This window comes from Panthera pardus, unplaced genomic scaffold, assembly GCF_024362965.1.
Source record: "Panthera pardus isolate Hobbes unplaced genomic scaffold, ASM2436296v1 HiC_scaffold_2, whole genome shotgun sequence".
In the NCBI taxonomy this organism is placed as follows: Eukaryota; Metazoa; Chordata; class Mammalia; order Carnivora; family Felidae; genus Panthera; species Panthera pardus.
Genome location: NW_026526765.1, coordinates 134,821,245 through 134,840,232, shown reverse-complemented (window position 1 = coordinate 134,840,232; position 18,988 = coordinate 134,821,245). Strand labels below are relative to the sequence as shown.

The 18,988-nt window shown below is 39.9% G+C and overlaps 1 long non-coding RNA gene across 1 annotated transcript in view; it reads right to left on the bottom strand.

Annotated features, from left to right (window-relative positions):
• The window catches only part of LOC128778330 (uncharacterized), a 94,673-nt gene that overhangs the window by 58,870 nt on the left and 16,815 nt on the right, over positions 1-18,988 (bottom strand). Inside the window, exon 2 of the long non-coding RNA XR_008423913.1 lies at positions 331-356. This is a non-coding gene — a long non-coding RNA (uncharacterized LOC128778330). The remainder of the gene's footprint in view (positions 1-330; positions 357-18,988) is intronic.

The window sequence follows — 18,988 nt, the reverse complement described above, 5'->3', positions numbered from 1 at the left end:
TAAATGTATTTCATGTCACAGAATTGTACACTTACAAACGGCTAAAATGATAACTATGAAGTTATGTATATTTTACTACTAAAAGAAAACCCCAACAAATTAAATGAGGCCCCCTGATGAGCAGACTGTGGAGAAGGCAGGAAGCCTGGTTGGCCTTGCGTGGCAATCACTTCACATCTTCCCCTTGGACTGCACTCCCACAGATGACCCCAGCCGGCTGAGACACAGAAAGTCTCATTCCATCTCACAGTGTGCTGACCCTCCCTTTGGCATCTCCATCAGTGGGCAATTCCTCCCGAAAACACACTGTGCCAGAAATTCGAAACTCACCGGAGCATCTCAGCAGCGAAGCTTCTCTGCAGGGAGAAGAAAAAAAGATTCAGTCACCAGGAGACTTTGCCTCTCTCTTTAGTAGTAGGTCATGTTAAGCAAGAATCTCCCACCCTTTGGGCTTCAGCCTACCTAGTGGGAGAAATAACACCTACCTTGCAGGGCTATTGTGCTATTTTGTACTCAACAGACCTACGATACATAAAACACTTGCAACAGTGTCTGGCACAAAGCAGATTCTCAATAAGGGTTGTTAATAGTCATTATTCTTATTGTTTTATTAATAGTTGTAAATAGTCATTCTTATTAGTCTACTCTGTTCTTTATTTTACCAGCAGTCTGCCTCCCAGGAATGGAGTCCAGAAAGTCAACCTTTTTGTTTTTTTAATGTTTTTAACGTTTATTTATTTTTGAGACACAGAGAGACAGAGCATGAACAGGGGAGGGGCAGAGAGAGAGGGAGACACAGAATCGGAAGCAGGCTCCAGGCTCTGAGCCGTCAGCACAGAGCCCAACACGGGGCTCGAACTCACGGACCGCGAGATCATGACCTGAGCCGAAGTCAGACGCTTAACCGGCTGAGCCACCCAGGCACCCCCAGAAAGTCATCCTTTCAGACATCATCAGGAAACTGACACTTGCTCTCACTGGCTGAATCCCTGAGAATGAGGAACTGTATATTTCTCAGAGATGTGACGGTTCTGTATCAGAAAGAACACACTGCAAACCACTGACTGGTGTTGGGAGTCACAGAAAGTGACAAAGGAACAGACCTGGAGAGAAAAGGTTCGGGACTTCTGAACCTGGAGTCTCAATGAGTGATGAACGTTCCTAGACACCCCCAGGCAGTGCCTGTCTCAGAATTTCTGAAGACTAGAACAGCCATGCTATTGCAGTCGGTGATACCACATCTAAACCTAAAATAACATGTCTGACAAATGCCCCCGAAAATGAGAAAATAGCATTCGTTATGCACTTGAGACTCGGCTCTCAGATGAGATGAGCCTTTCCCGTAAGAGGGGACTGTCTGTCCTTCACACGTATTCTCTGGCCGAGGTGTGCGTGTGAGGTAACTTCAAGCAGAGATAATGATGGAAATCAGGGATGAAAGAATTATTAGGTCAGCAGGCCCACTGCAATATTCAAGAGACGTTAATTGGATCTTTAAAATGAAAAACGTAAAACAGGAAGAGTAGTTACTGCTCTGTGCTGAGCACTGACAGAGCAAAGTCAAGTGACACGCACCATCTTCGGGTTTAGAGGCAGAGAGGGAGTCCAGAACATTTTTCATCTTTGGGAGGAAAAGGCTCCCCGAATTTCCAGCATGGATGTCCTCTTTGCCTTTTACCCACACCATGTCTGTGACCATACTCTAACACAGAGGCTGACAAAGAGAAACACAAGAACCTTGGGGAGATTGTGCAAACAGCAGAGCATGTGAAGGAATGGTGGGAAAGTATCATTTATTGGAGGCACCAAGAAACCCTGCTTGAAGAGGCAAAAGTTACCAGGTAGTAGGAAGACCACTCTCTTCATAAGGGAAATAAATAGAAATGTTGGATTAAATCCTTTATTGTGCCTTTTGCTCAAACCTGATATCCACGTAGAACCGCCACAGAGAAATGCCCACACATCATGAATTATATAAACACATCTGGAAGATTCTGGATGGATCATTCAAGTAACTTAAATGCTCTCGAGACTTACAAAATATGTTAAAATATTTGAGGATAAAATGAAGGAAAAGGGGTAAGTGAAAAATCTTGAAAGCATCCAGCTTCATGCATTGTCTTTATATCTTTGATAAAGGGACTAGTTTAGTATTTTATGTTATTCAACACGTATTTGGTGATACAGCAATTTCCACACAACCGATGATGGGAATAGGAATAAGATATAAGAAGGAACACTAATTATTTTAGATTTATCAATGTCTATTTCCACTACATATTGTTATGAACACATACACACATACACGTGTGGGTATACATATATTCACATACACATACATATACATGTAATAGAAGATAATATTTATCACAGATGCCCTATAATTCAATCATTTCAAAAATCTTTAGGTGCACTAATTTACTTAACACCCATACCTCCCTAAGAAGTAGGTACTATCAGCCTCCATATTCATACAGACAAAGAAACCGAAACAAAAGAAGTTACTAACTTGGGCAACATTTCCTCCAGAGCCCATTTGGGAGACACAGACTCCAGAATCCATGTTCTTAACCAACAGGAAAAATGACACAAACACAAGGCGTAAAGAGCACGTGCCCTAGGCATTCCCAGGTCTAAATCGGGCACCAAGTGGACCTTCTGTTATCCACTGATCACACCGAAACTATTGCAATAAATGTTCAAATAAACAATTGCGGAAAAACTGTATGACACTTAAGCTGGTTTGGAAAATCTGGAACAAGATAACCCACTGAGGTTTGAACATATTGTGTTAAATATTTTCTCTTCCTCTTGTCTTCAAAACTGTTTGGAGTTTTCATGAGCTGTAAAGACTCAAGGGAACAAGTCAAAGTATCCTTGCAGAAATTCTGAACACCACTAAAACTAGCTGTCAACCGTAAATCAGTATCTAGCTATTTCCAACCTATTTATAAAAGCGTAGCTGTGAAATACATCTAAAATACAAATCTGAGCACATTTATCTGAAGATGGTACTTTTAGCAACAACCTTTTCAAACAAACCAATGCTGACTGTCTAAAGCAAAATAATTGCATTGTGTCAAAATGTTGGGGGAGGACTATTTAAGTCACCCGTGAAGCTGGTATGATAAATAGTGGAATTTCTCCGGATGGCAGCTTCATTCCAGCCACCCGAGGGCTTAACGCTAGCACCAGCCCAGATCTGATGTTTACTGAAAGAAAAAGAAACGTGTCAGAACCAGACGACGTTTCTGGATTTCCAGGGAATATTCTCAGAGGTACTAACATTTCATGCTCAAGATGAATTCAGGACTTGGTGATCCACTCTAGCATATGTTCTATATCATATTCTGAATCACTTTTCTTTTCAGAGGTATTAGTCTATTGTCCTGGAAATGAGACAAATGCCACATGTTTCCAATGCCCCTCCTATATTCGCTCTCAACAACTGCACACATTAGCTTTATTCAACAAAATCAACCACAAAAAATCAATACAAGAAGAATTTTCAGCCTCTTTGAAGCTCAAGATTTATAGAAAAGTAGATGCATGCCAGAACCATATGAGGTTCTGAGCAATCACAGATGTCGCTTATTGGTATTGTTTCATTCAACAACAATTTTTTGATCACTGGTTCATTGTCATATATGTTCAGCTGGGAAGCTCTGGGCATTTTGTTTAATTATAGCTGACAACCTGTTACACATACAAAAGTCTGATCTCCATTACAACCCGTAGCTTTTACATAGAAACTTAGGATAATCTAAAATAAGAGATCTCTGGGGCGCCTGCGTGGCTCAGTCGGTTAAGCGTCTGACTTCGGCTCAGGTCATGATCTCTCAGTTCATGAGTTCGAGCCCCGCGTCGGGCTCTGTGCTGACAGCTCAGAGCCTGGAGCCTGTTTCAGATTCTGTGTCTCCCTCTCTCTCTCTGACCCTCCCCCATTCATGCTCTGTCTCTCTCTGTCTCAAAAATAAATAAGCGTTAAAAAAAAAAAATTTAAAATAAGAGATCTCTGAACTGCTTTTAAGTTGGGGCAGGGGGGAGCCATATTATTTTCTAATTTCTACGTGCACAGAAATTCTCTGATTTGTCTACCAACAAGAAAACATAGCATTTAAAAACAACAGCATTACAAGTTCTGCTCATTTAAGTCAAAGTCTAGGTTTCAAATATTTTACATATATATAGATATATATGTATATGTGTACACACATATATAATAATAAATATAAGTGGACACCAGCCTTCTTTTAAAAAGGCAGTTCAACATCCACATAGATTGGTAAAGACAGCTACTAATTTTTGCCATCACGCTATATTCCAAAGGCAAAAAAAAAAAAAAATAAAGCCATTATTTTCTGCTATAAGCAAAACCAAAGAAAGGTCAAAGGCTACTAGTGAACACAACTTCATTCCGTGAGTTATGGATTTATGTTACCGTGGTTTTTCAAAATGCACTTTGTAGGAAGGAGGCAAAGTATAACTTATAAGCTTTTGGGTACTCTCTGACTTTATGCACACTGTGTGCAGTAGAAGTCCAGAGGGATCGGCACAAACCTGTCTGTAACTGATACTGTCAGCTTCGGTCTACTGAGTCATTCTATCCAGGGTACCCGGTGATTTGTGTATTGGAGGTAATCTTAATAACAACCTTTCCTCATCAAGAAACTAGGTCAAAGAATTTTATACACTTGCCCTAGAACCATGTGACGGCACATGAAGAATGTTTGCTGGCCCCAAACTTACATTTTTCTGACTGTGAAGCTGAGCTCTTTCTTCTAAATCACGTTCCTCCCAAATGCTAATCAACGGCGCCCACCCTAATGCAAATCACTCAGTACTGCTTACATCTTCATTTTTAAAAGCCACAATAAGGTGTGATGAGGATGTTAACTAGACTTGTTGCAGTGATCGTTTCATCAGATATACAGATATCAACTCATTAAGTTGTACACCTGGAAATGAATATAATGTTACATGTCAATTATATCTCATTTAAAAAGTGATAAAACTATATAACAAGTAATATCAAACTCATGGCAAAAATGACAAAGTTAATTTAAAAATGAGTAACTTCAGGGGCGCCCGGGTAGCTCAGTTCATTAAGCGTACGACTCTTGCTTTCAGCTCAGGTCATGATCTCACAATTTGTGAATTTGAGCCCCGAGTGGGGCTCTGTGGTGACAGCATGGAGCCTGCTGGGGATTCTCTCTCCCCCACTCTCTCTTTGCCCCTCCCCTGCTCATGCTTTCTCTCTCAAAATAAGTAAATAAACATTAAATAAATAAATAAGTTAAAAGAACTGAGGAACAGAAAGCAAAGTCTTAGGCTAAGGGTTCCCCTTTACCACTGTAACCACCTACCATATTAAAGTTAAAACCATGCTAGTATAAATCTCTTTTATTTTGGATTCCTTTCTCTTACTTTAATGGGAATTTCCAGGAAGAGAAGTGTATGAAAGAGAGGTGATATATTTTCTAACATTGATACAAGTTCCCCTCTGTTAATATAATCAGCATACCAATCACTTGACTCCCTTCAATGATTTATTTTGAAAATGCATGGACCTTGGAAGGCAGAAAAATACATTTAGGAGATCTATGCAGCAATGTTTAGAGAGGCGCGGGTCTATAGATCTATACATAAGGTAATTTTATAAAGTACAATATAAAATTTGAAATTTTAATAATGGAAAGTTATTAATACTAATGTTCATTTTATTCCATAGCTGCCCTCAGAAAATGTGAGTTATTGATCCTTTTGTATAAAATATATACATGGTTTCTATTTTATGTTATGAAATTTCGCCCTAACTTAGGACAATTTCATTATTTTGCATTGTACTTTCTTTCTGCGTGATTTTATTTCAAACGGGTAACGGTTCAGCCTTGATGTCTTTTTCAGAAAACGTACTGGCAGATCTCAACGAACTACCTGGCTACTTTCTATCACACCTCCCCCCTTCAGATTTTTTTTTTATGGGACCTATATAAGCCTGCCCCCTCATCAAAACCCCACACTTGGAAGAAATTTAGGATTTTTCTCAGAGAGGCAGTCCATACAGTGACTCAGCACCCAATGGAAAATGTTTTCAATGGCTTAGAAAACCCTAATGAACAACGCCACCGCTGAAGACAGCACGTGTGTCTGTCTCAATATTTGAACCGGAGAATGTTGAAAACTCCACAAAACTGGTTTGCTGGAGATGCTCACAGTTTGTTTTTGTGATGTGTTAAGCTACCAAATTTTAAAATTGTGGGAGGAATGCATAAACACCCCCAACAAACACCCAGGAGGATCTCATTCACAGAAAGAAAAGCAAAGGTCCCCGTGTCACAGCTGTGATGTTAACCAGGAGGCAGGACTTCCTCCGAGGGAGATCCGTGACAGAAGGGTTACAACTCACAGGCATACTATTTAGGAGTGAACAAAATGCACCATAAACGGAAAACCTTTATATTATTATGTTGTGGTGGGTTTCAGATGAATTTAAGTACTTTCTTTTTACCTTTTAAAATTGTAACATATTCCTATAATATGGGCTAGGGGTTGACACTGGCTACGCAGACATTTGGGAGACTGCATTATACGAAGGGAGACATTCGGATTCAGAGGCAGAAAAAATTTGTGTCTATACCCTACACAGATATAACTCTAAGCCCATTGGGTAGGAAGACACAGACTTTATACATATTTTATTAAGAAATATCCTAGGGGCACCTGGGTGGCTCACTTGGTTGAGCGTCTGACTTCAGCTCAGGTCGTGATCTCAAGGTTCATGGGTTCGAGCCCCGAGTCAGGCTCTGTGCTCACAGCTCAGAGCCTGGAGCCTGCCTCAGATTCTGCATCTCCCTCTCTCTCTCTGCCCTCCCCTGTTCACACTTTCCCTATCTGCCTCTCTCTCTCAAAAATAAACATTAAAAAAATGATAAAAAGAAGTATCCGAAAAAATTAAGTAAAGCTAGTTTATACTTTTCTGATTGCTTTCTTTTCTACATGCACTTAGGAAATCTCACTTGAACATGGGCTTTGAACAGTGAGTTCAGGCCATATAAGAAGGTAGAGGGGCGCCTGGGTGGCTCAGTCGGTTAAGCATCTGACTTTGGCTCAGGTCACAGTCTCACGGCTCATGAGTTTGAGCCCCACATCTGGCTCTGTGCTGACAGCTCAGAGTCTGGAGCCTGCTTCAGATTCTGTGTCTCCCTCTCTCTCTGTCCCTCCCCCACTCATGCTCTGTCTCTCTCTGCCTCTCAAAAATGAATAAATGTTAAAAAAAATTTTTTAAAGAATAATAGCCACTCTAAATAACTAAATGTATACAGTTATAACAATAATTTTTTTTAAAAACCTGCACCACATGCCATGAACTGTTTTAATCACTTTATGTTTATTTAATACTCACACCATCCCTGAAGGTTTTATATATATATATATATATATATATATATATATATATATATTTATAATATTTAATATATATATATATATATATACACACACACACATATATATGTGTATATATACATATATATACACATATATATGTATATATACACACATATATATATACATATATACATATGCACACTTTTTTTGAGAGAGAGAGAGAGCATGAGTAGGAGAGAGGGGCAGAGGGAGAAAATCCCAGGCATGCTCCATGCTCTGCACAGAGGGTGATGTAGGGCTCAAACCCATGAACCATGGGATCATGACCTGAGCCTAAATCAAGCGTTGGGATGGTTAACCGACTGACACTTAACCTTCTAAGCACAAGACTCAGGGTACCACACAGGTCGCTTTCCCATGAAACCAGCTCTGTTTCTCCTTAACACACATTCCTACAAACACACACAAAGCCTGTTGGGCTTTCATTCTGGGACCACAAGTACCACAAGCAATGTGCCAACACATCATTATTCAGAAGTTGAAGATCCAATGCAACTCTCTGAACTAATATTTTCAAACTGGGCCCTTAAAGATAACATGGTGTTTTTTAAGGGCCCCTACTGTTTTTTGTCCCTAGTGTTTTCTCCCTAGTGTTATTTTTGAGAGAGAGAGAGAGGAAGCAGGGGAGAGGCAGACACAGAATCCGAAGCAGGTTCCAAGCTGTCGTTAGCACAGAGCCTGACACAGGCCTTGAACTCATGAACCGTGAGATTGTGACCTGAGCCAAAGGGTACCTTAACCAACTGAGCCCCTCCAAAGGCCCCTGATACAACTTTAAACATAGCTAATTCACAAGCATGCCTTTTGTTTGCTTGTGTTTTCAAAATGAAACACTACTGTAACAAAAGGTATCGATGCAAGGTGTCCATTAATTTTCTTCCCTTTCTAAATTAAAAAAAAAAAAAAAAAGCCACAGCTTGCCCTTCAACGGTTTAGTCTTCTTTGTATGTTTCAAAGGCTCCCACCAGTTGAAGCGAATGATCATTTGCACCATCTGTGCAAGGGCAAGAAATGCATTATTATCCAAGCCAGGGCTAAAGGTGTTCTAGAAAGAAAGCCGCCAACTCCAACTCGTCAGAGAAAGGTTATGCAGAAAAGCTCCTGCCAGAAAACTCACTGTTCCCTTTTCTTCCTCTCTCTCTCTCTCTCTCTCTCTCTCTCTCTCTCATTTGAAATTCATGAAGATGAAGGGGAGCTTTTGTTTCCCATCAATGAGATGAGCCTTAATACACTCTTGCCAAAAGCAAGCTAACACAGAGTAATTGTTTTTCATCTAAATTGCATGTCCAAACTGCTTAGTCTTCAAAGAACATAGATGCTACCGCTTTGATACCCAACTGCAAAATGACAAAGGAGAGGGCACAAGGCACATAGGCAGGATGAGAATTTTTAATCACCCCCTATCTATCTCCAAGCCCTGGAACTCTGGGGCAGAGAGGAGAAAAGAGAGGAGATTATTCATAAGGTAGATAAGGTTCCATATTTCATTCGAGACCAACTCCTTTTTTTTTTTTTTTTTTTAAGGAGGAAAAAGTGATTTAGAAGGAATTAAGATTCCCCAAGGTGTTTTTAATCTCTTTTCACTCCAGGGCCAGGTGCCTCATGTAGCACTTAAAAGAGTTTCAAAAATGAAAGTAAATGCCTAGAACACAGAAAAGAGATATCCATCTACACAAAGCATCTGCCTTTGTTTAAGAAAAAAGTAGTTTCAGCTTTATGAACTTCACATCCAGACATTTTATAATTTTGATGCTTTAGTTCTTAGAGGATTTTGCTCTGTATCAACTACAGTCAATACATAAAAAGAGGCAAAAAGCATCCATTTCTATTACATATATATTATATATTATATATTATTATATATTATATATTATTATATATTATATTATATATTATTATATATTATATATTATATATTATTATATATTATATATTATTATATATTATATATTATGTATTATGTATTATATATTATTATATATTATATATTATATATTATATATTATATATTATATATTATATATTATATATTATATATTGATATACCAAACCTCCCTTCACGTCAACGAGTGAGGTCTCATTTAATTGCATGGAACTGTAGAGTGTTTGCAAGGTCTATGTGATGTGAATAAAAACCACCCAAAGAGACGGGACGCTCAAATCTGCTACCTATACACCTTTTTTAGCAGGTAGAGATGCCGTCAAAAAGCTGGGTGGGTTTTGTCATTGATCCCTGAGTTCCACTGTGTAAAACCAGGTGCTGAGACCAAAGATTCGATTCTGTTTATTGTGTTTGTTCCAGTTAATTTGATTCTTCTTGCCTGGTTTAAACTTCTATTTTCTAATTACGTGCCTGAGCTCCATCAGGACGAGTGTCGCTATGCCTTTGTGTGCACTTAGACAATTGTGCACACAAACTAATCTGCGTCTGTGAGCTGTCTGTAAATAGCGGTACTGTCCTATATCCTGTAAACATTACAAGTTTTTTACCCTGGACAGCCAGGAATAAAAAGTATCGCCCCACACACTGCCAAACAAGAAGCGGGGTACTAGCAAGTGCATTAGGCGGAGGAACGCAGAGCAGGGTGGGAAAGCGTGTGGTCAAAGATGTGAGTGTTAGTGTCAGCTCCACGGTTAAACGTGCTGTGCAGCTGAAGCCACATGGCCTACACCCTCTGAGTTTTGATGTCACCTGCAAACCGAGAGCCTTGGGCCATCTCTAAAGTTACTTTTCCAGGACTAAAGGTCTGCAATTTCAGTCTCAGAGCTTTCCTCTCTTACTAGAGAATCAATTTCAGTTTGGGAATAGAAAGGACTTTTTTTTTCAGTGCAGGTTTTGGGGGGGAGAAGCAACTTTATTGACTGTGGCTTTTACGTGAAGGAAATAGCCTACAATTACTAAGATGTTATTACACACTAGAAAGCAGTGACATTAGGCAAGCGCTTTGAAAATAAAATGTCGGTTTACATTGCTTACACTATAGGTCTGTGTTTGTCTAGACACAAACGGGAGAGAGAGATGTCAGATACAAATGTTTACTAGAGACCCACCACCTGGCCTTTTATAACACAAGTAGAAACGCTGTAAGACATTTCTGTGGAACTATGTTATAATTTAGAAGTTGGATACCACACCCATCAAGGTCCAGGTATTTCTTGAATACCCAATTCAGCTTATGTATTAGCCAGGAAGTTGACACTCTTGGTTGTGGTTTTCAAAAAAAAAAACAAAAAACAAAAACAAAAAAACAAAAAACAAAACAAACAAAAAGACAACTTAAGAAAATGAGGGGATTTACTGGGGCACCTGGGTGGCTCAGTCAGTTGAGCATCCAACTTCGGCTCAGGTCATGAACTCACTGTTCACGGGTTTGAGCCCCGCATTGGGCTCTGTGCTGACAGCTCAGAGCCTGGAACCTGCTTCCGATTCTGTGTCTCCCTCTCTCTCTGTTCCTCCCCTGCTGTCTCTCTCTCTCAAAAATAAATAAAGATTTTTAAAAATTAAAAAAAAAAAGAAGGGAATTTATTGATTTTATGTAACCTAAATTTTGAGAGGTATCACTAGCTTCAGGCATGACTGGACCCAGATGCTTGATGCCACCACGGTCTGGTCTCTCTCCATTTCTTGGCTCTGTTTCCCAGAATGCTTCCTGCTCTTTTAGGCAGGCTTTTGTATAAGGTAGCAAACATGGCCCCCAGCACCTCTAACCTTAAATGAAGGCTAGGCAGGAAAAGAACATATATCAGCTTCATATCACGATCTCAGTATTACAGTTTGTTCTTCTATATTTATGTTAAATTAGAATAAGTCAAGCCAAACGGAAAAGTTCCAAAGAAGGCAGTATCACTATGGCAGTTCCTTTTTTTTTTTTTTTTTTAACGTTAATTTATTTTTGAGACAGAGAGAGACAGAGCATGCACGGGGGAGGGTCAGAGAGAGAGGAAGACACAGAATCCAAAGCAGGCTCCAGGCTCCGAGCTGTCAGCACAGAGCCTGATGTGGGGCTCGAACTCACGGACCATGAAATCATGACCTGAGCCAAAGTCGGACGCTTAACCGACTGAGCCACCCAGGCGCCCCCACTATGGCCGTTCTTTAGGGATAGTATCTCCACTTGATCTCTGCTAAAATGAACTATTTCATTTTTCACCGAGCTCTCTTTGGCCTGATGCCATGGTGTCTTTAATGAACGTGGTCACAAAATTCCTTTACTTTGCCCCAGTTCACAGAAAGACAAATACTATGTACTAGAGGTCAATAAGTACAATGAAAAGAGAAATCTGGAAGATAAGGATTCTGATTCTGATGCTGGCGGTTTGAAAAGTCCTTTAGACCCCCAGTTTGGTGAGCCATAAAATAAGAGTGCCGAATAAAGCGATGCTAAGGCTTGTTTTAGGTCCTGCAATGTTATAAATCCATGCCATTCTGACCTTGCTGTTACAATGTTGCAGGTTTTGTTTTTTGCTTTCTTGATGTTTTTCCTGAACAAGGGAAACCTGTGGTTCAGAACCCCAAGAAACAATGACCACTACGTAGATCAGAAAACTTCTACAGGAGACGAAAGCATTTGGAAGTTCTGCAGGAAGTAAGTAGACAAGCCAAGGGGCGGGTTAAGCCGGACACTTTGGCTTCCACAGGAAATTAGCAAGCGGAGAAAGTGGTGAACCGAGCCTCGGTACAAACTGAGTCCCCACATATTGATCTCCTGTCTGGCTGGGTCATGCGGTTGCTAGTACACATTAAGTAGGGAAAGGACTGAAAATTACATTAATTCAAATGGCTAAATCAATATTTAACAATGCAGTTAGTGGTAGTTGACCTTAAATGCACCTATAATAAAACAAAGGTGATTCAGGCCAGTCTCCAGCATATGCCATTCAGAAATATGAATTAATGCAGAACAGATACGTTAAAGAAACTTACTAACACAGACACCTTTGCAGACCAGGCTGACTGCAAGAAGGTCGAAGCTGCTGTCTTAACAAAGGCAACTTGAATTTTATTCACGTGATGCTGTGTCTTCATTTATCACCTCTCTCCCTTGTCTCAAGGCTTGGACAGCCTTTGGTCTCAGCATATTTAAAAGTAGGAAAAGGATTTCTACAACTATCTCCCTGGAAAACTATAAATCTTTAGTGATAGCTTTGTAACCTTGAACACTCTCTTCATGAGCAAACATAGATGTTACCAATTGTTACTCTAGGAGGCCTGTCTTACTGTAACATGATTTGCATACATTTACATGCAAACAGATCAGTTTGTACTCTACTGGTCTTAAGGATTCCTGAAGTAAATTGGCTTATATTAAAAAGGATGGGGAAAAGAAAAAAAGTATGGAAGGAACAGAGGCAATCTCTTCAAGATGTCAGAGAACAATCTCAGATGTTTATTAGCTACCAGGCTCACAGATATAAGGCTTTTTAAAATTGCCTTGCTTAAAAAAAAAGTGAAATAAAAAAGAAAAGTGCCTTGCTGCCTTCAAAAACACCTTAAGCTGTAGAGCATTATAGTTATCACTACTAAGGACTTGGTGACAACTCTAAGGAAAAGGTCAATCTAAACATCGTTTTCAATAGACCTTAAGGCAGCAGGAGGCTCCAGGGAACGCCCACAGAAGAACAAGAAAGTTTCCATGATTTTGTGGCCCAAAGGTGCCAATGCCAACGGTGCCATTTCCTCTGCACTCTGGTTTGGCTGCAAGGACAAATGTGTGATAATTAGAAATCTCCCCTGAGACATTTCCCTTTGATTTGTTGTTTGGTGATGACTCCAGTGCCTCTGCAGCCTTGCTTCTCCCAGGTTTGACTGCTGGTTACCATGGCAATGTGGCTCAGCACAGCCTAGGAGCTAAATCAGCATTCCGCCTCATGCAGGCTGCTGGCAGCAGAACTTTACTAAGAATTGGGCAGGAAGTTTCGAGGTTGAATGTAAAAGCAAATGCTGAGAATATGATCATACATTTGAAAGGGCGCAGGAACGTTCCACAGAACAAGATCACAATCTCTTTGTCCTCAAGAACAGAGAACAAATATCTGATCTCCCATAGACCTAGCCACAAGCCCTCTGGTGGGAGGGGAGGAAGAGGGTCCCGGTCCCCAGCTAATGTCAAGCTGCTTGTGACCCCAGGAAAGCCAAGCTACAGCTTAGCTCCTGGGGATTTCCTCTGCCCGGAGCATCCCACATACAAACCACTAGGCACAGCCACCTTCTCACACCGCCTCTATGTCCAAATATTCACTGAATTTAAGAATAACTGTAGGAAATTCATACTGATGCATGCATAAAGTTCATAGTGATAAAAGCCTACATCAGGAAACAAGAAAGACCTCAAATAAACAATCTACCTTTGCAACTCAAGGAACTAGAAAAGGAAGAACAAACAAAGCCCAAACTTGGTAAAAGGAAGGAAGTAACAAAGATCAGAGTGAAAATAAATGAAATACAGACTAAAAAGACAATAGAAGAGATCAGTGAAACTAAGAGCTGTGTTTTTTTAATTTTTTTAATGTTTATTTAGTTTTTTGAGACAGAGAGATACATAGCATGAACAGGGGAGGGTCAGAGAGAGAGGGAGACACAGAATCTGAACAGGCTCCAGGCTCTGAGCTGTCGGCACAGAGCCCGACGCGGGGCTCGAACTCACAGACTGTGAGATCATGAGCTGAGCCGAAGTCGGACGCTCAACCGACTGAGCCACCCAGGCACCCCAAGAGCTGTTTTTTTAAGATAACACAAAATTGACAAACCTATAGCTAAACTCAGCAAGAAAAAAAAGAGGACTCAAAATCAGAAATAAAAGAGACACTGCAACAGATACCACAAAAATATCATGTAAAGATCAGAAGAGACTAGTATGAGCAATTATATAGCAACAAACTGGGCAACCTAAAAAAATGGATGAATTCCTAGAAACCTACAGCCTGCCAAGATTGTATCATGAAGAAATAGGAAAGTTAGACCAAATATTAGTAAGGAGACTGAATTAATCAAAAACTTCATAACAAACCAAAGTCTAGGACTGGATGGCTTCACTGGTAACTTATACCAATCCTTCTCAAACTCTTCCAAAAAAATAGAAGAGGAGGAAACATTTCCAAACTCAGTTGATGAGGCCAGGATTACCTTGATACCAAAACCAGATAAGAACACCAAAAGAAAAGAAAATATAGGCTGATATCCCTGATGAACATGGCTGCAAAAATCTTCAACAAAATATCAGCAAACCAAATTCAACAGTATATTCAAAGGATCACACACTGTGATCAATGGGATTTATTCCAGGGATACAGGGATGATTCAACATCTACAAATCAATCAGTTCAATACACTACATTAACACATGAAAAATAAAAATCATGATCATCTCAACAGATGCAGAAACACATTTGACAAAATGTTAAAATTAGTGTTTTTTTTAAAAAAAAAGCTTTAGAAGAAGATTAAACAGTGTTAAAAATGATCAAGATTGACTTATTTTGTACTTTTCCATATACATTTGTTTATAATTAGAAAAATTAAAACTCAGAAAATATTGATTACTATGTTTCCCATCTCCCTGACAATGATGCCTAAAAGAGTTACAAATTCACATTTGCTGATAGAGTTGGCTAAACATTCAGTCAAAGAAGTCAAAGATAACATGGTCATATAAATTATCCATGCAAATTATGAACTGTGTGTAAATTATATTTATTTTTTTCCTTTATCAAAATTATGTCAGCGGTGCCTGGGTGGCTCAGTGAGTTAAATAAACATCAGACTCTTGATTTTGGCTCAGGTCATGATCTCACAGTTTGTAGGTTCGAACCCCGCATAGGGCTCTGCACTGTCAGCTTGGGATCTCTCTTTCCCTCTCTCTGCCCCTGCCTCATGCCCTATCTCTAAATAAACAAATAAATAAATAAACATACTAGGGGCTCCTGGGTGGCTCAGTCAGTTAAGTGGCCGACTTCGGCTCAGGTCATGATCTCGAGGTCGGAGAGTTTGAGCCCCGCGTTGGGGTCTGTGCTGACAGCTCAGACTGCTTCGGATTCTGTGTGTCCCTCTCTCTCTCTCTGCCCCTAACCCACTCGCATTCTGTCTCTGTGTCTCTCAAAAATAAACATTAAAAAAATTTTTTTTTAAATAAACAAACCAAAACAAAAAACAAACAACAAACAAATAAAATCTTATGCTGGGGGCACCTGCATCTGAGTCTTGATTTCCACTCAGGTCATGATCCGAGGGTCATGAGATCGAGCCCAGTGTCAGGTCCGCGCTGGGTTGAAGCCCACTTAAGATTCTCTCTCTCTCCCTCTCTCTCTGTTCCCCCTCTGCTTGCTCTTTCTCACCCTCTGTCTCTCAAAAAAACAAAACAAAACAAAACAAAACAAAAAAACCTCTGCCAATAACTTGATATCCTCTATCAAAGGCCTTATCAGGGATTCCTTGGCCTCTAGGAGATAAAGGAGAAATGGATTAATCCAAAGCAAGCAATCTCCTTAGAAAAACGACTCAAAATTCAGTCCATATCATTTTTAGTAGTAAATGCCATTTTTAAGAATAAGACCTAATATTTGCCAAACAAATATCTGGTTCTGAGATTCTGGTTAATCAAACACAAAACACGTACACTGATTTAAAAAAAAAAAAAAAACAGTAACGTATAATACAGAGAATAGACATTTGCACTTCTGACCAATAGACACTGTAAGTCCCATTCAAAGCGTGGAATTTCATTCCAGGATGCAACAAAATTTTCGTAGTGTCAAGGGGAATTCTGCTTCCACTTAAGATGTGGAACAAGTGTTGGCCAACTTTTTTTGTAAAAGACTAGATAGTAAATAATTTTTGCTTTACAGGCCATATGGTCTCTGTCATAACGACTCAATTTTTAGTCACAGAAAATATGTAAACAAAACGAGCATGGCTGGGTTTCAGTAAAACTGTATTTATGGAAACAGGTGACGGGCAGAATTTGGCCCACAGATCAAAGTTAGCCAACGCCTAAGATACAAAGTCACAAGTGAATGTTATTCTCACCCCAACAATGAGAGCAAGCTGAGTAATACACAAAGAATACTTTTTTGAGAAGCACCTGGACTTCTGATTCAGGTCATGATCTCACAGTTCATCAGTTCGAGCCCTGCTTCGGGCATCACACTGCCAACATGGAGCCTGCTTGGGATTCTTTCTTCCTCTCTCTCTCTCTCTCTGCCCTCCCCTGCTCCTGCTCACTTGCTCTCTCTCAAAAAACAAACAAACAAACAAACAAAAAACAAAAAACTTAACAAAAATACAGAGACTATATCAGAGACACAAAATCACTGGATCAACTAACAAACTAAAAGCCAGGGTGACAAGCTCTTCCAAGAAAATCCAAGAACCACTAATGATTCCACGTCTGACAGAGCAGCCAGAAGAGGAAGAAACCGCCATAGATGCAAATAAGAAAAAAAGCTACACATTTAACAACATCCTGAGAGTCAAGTAAGGTTGGTATACCACGTTAGGGTCCCCGGGAGCCCCAGACACACAGTGCATCCTACTCATCAACTTTTCCACAGATCTAAACCAAGTGGTGATAACCAAGTGGTCACAGGGCTTGCCTAAGTCTGAGCAGGTGCACAAGACAAAGCTTCCAGCACTTGGGATCCTGCATGAGCACAAGCCATGGTAGTACATGGTAGTAACACAAGCAGCAGACCTTCTGCTTCTGCGTCTTTTTTTCCCCCTTTTCTGTTTCTGATTCTTTTAAATGCAGCAAAACATGAGGACTTCTTCATTTCATTCCAGTCCCATATCCATAAATTGATATATAAATTTTTCCTACCAAAAACACATCTCCATCACAGGATTCGTCCCAAGAATTCAGATATTGCCAACCGCTGAAACAAAATTCCCAGATGAAAATCTGAAACCGCTGTATTTGACTAAGTCGTTCGGTTATGCTCTTGCTTTTGAAGGATGACTTTTCAAACTTCTTGTTTGTTAGGGTTGTTCTCAGTTATTAAAACTTGCTAAAAAGCTGAAGTTTTGGTGTTAGGTTTGTTGAATTGTTTGCTTAAAGATTTTTAACTGATTATGAATAATAACATGCAAAAAGATTCAGAGTGCTTTTATAAAAATGTTTCATGTTATTGGGAGACACTTAGGTTGGCTTAAAAGTCAATGTTTGAAGATTCAAACACTTCCAGTCTGATTGAGGATGGGCACGATAGAAAGAGAAAGAGCCTCTTGACAGACTGGTGCCTTATTTTGTTTTGTGTACATCAGCTTTGCTACAAAACTTGTTATTTTCTTACTTTTTGTATGATAACAATGGGTCTTCTAACATTCATTATTTCAATGTTGAACTTTGTTACTGAATCCTACAGTATCATTGGCAACAAGGTCATTTGTATCACCTGCAACAAAATGAAGTCACAGCAACTTTAATTCCATAAATGAGGGGAAAAAAGTGACTCACTATTGGAATTACTGGGTACAGCATCTGAGGACACTCACAAAATATTGGCGTATATAACTACATGGCTTTCTGCTAATGGAGCCGACATTGTGATAACTATTGCTTCACTCTTGTACGTGCACAAGAAAACTTGAAATTGAGGGGCGCCTGGGTGGCTCAGTCGGTTAAGCGTCCGACTTCGGCTCAGGTCATGATCTCACGGTTCCTGAGTTCAAGCCCCGCGTCAGGCTCTGTGCTGACCGCTCAGAGCCTGGAGCCTGTTTCAGATTCTGTGTCTCCCCCCTCTCTCTCTGACCCTCCCCCGTTCATGCTGTGTCTCTCTCTGTCTCAAAAATAAATAAATGTTAAAAAAAAAATTAAAAAAAAAAGAAAACTTGAAATTGAAAATGAGCACAATTAATTTTGAAGAAGACTCATGTGATCTACAGAAAAGTCACACATCACAGAGTGAGTCAATGTACCTCATAGAGCTGCACATGTTTAACAACTGCCTTTGGGCAGAGTCTTTAACAGCTACAAACTTTTGCAGTAGTTACTAAAGGTCCTTCAGTAAACCAGTGTCTTCTGGTTTTGTTGTAGGGGGTTTTTTCGGTTTTATTTATTTAAGTAATCTCTACACCCAACGTGGGGCTTGAACTCACGACCCCAAGATCAAGAGTCGCATGCTCTTCCAAATGAGCTAGTCAGGTGCCCCTGTTGTGTGTGTGTGTGTGTGTGTGTGTGTGTGTGTGTGTGTGTGTTTTAATAGACTTTATTGTTTAGAGTAGTTTTAGGTTTCCAGCCAAATTGAGCAGGTACAGAGATTTCCCATATGCCTTCTGCCCCACACATGCACAGCCTCCCCATTATCAACATCCCCCACCAGAGTGGTACCTCTGATCAAATCAATGAGCCTACATGCCACATCATTACCAAAGTCCATATTTACATTAGGACTCACTCTTGGTGTTGTACAATCTAGGGGTTGGGAAGACGTATAATGATGTATATTCACTATTACGGTTTAATGCAGAGTAGTTTCACTGCCCTAAAAACCTCTGTTCTCCATCTATTTATCCCTCTCCCTCCTCCATCCCCAGTAACCACTGATC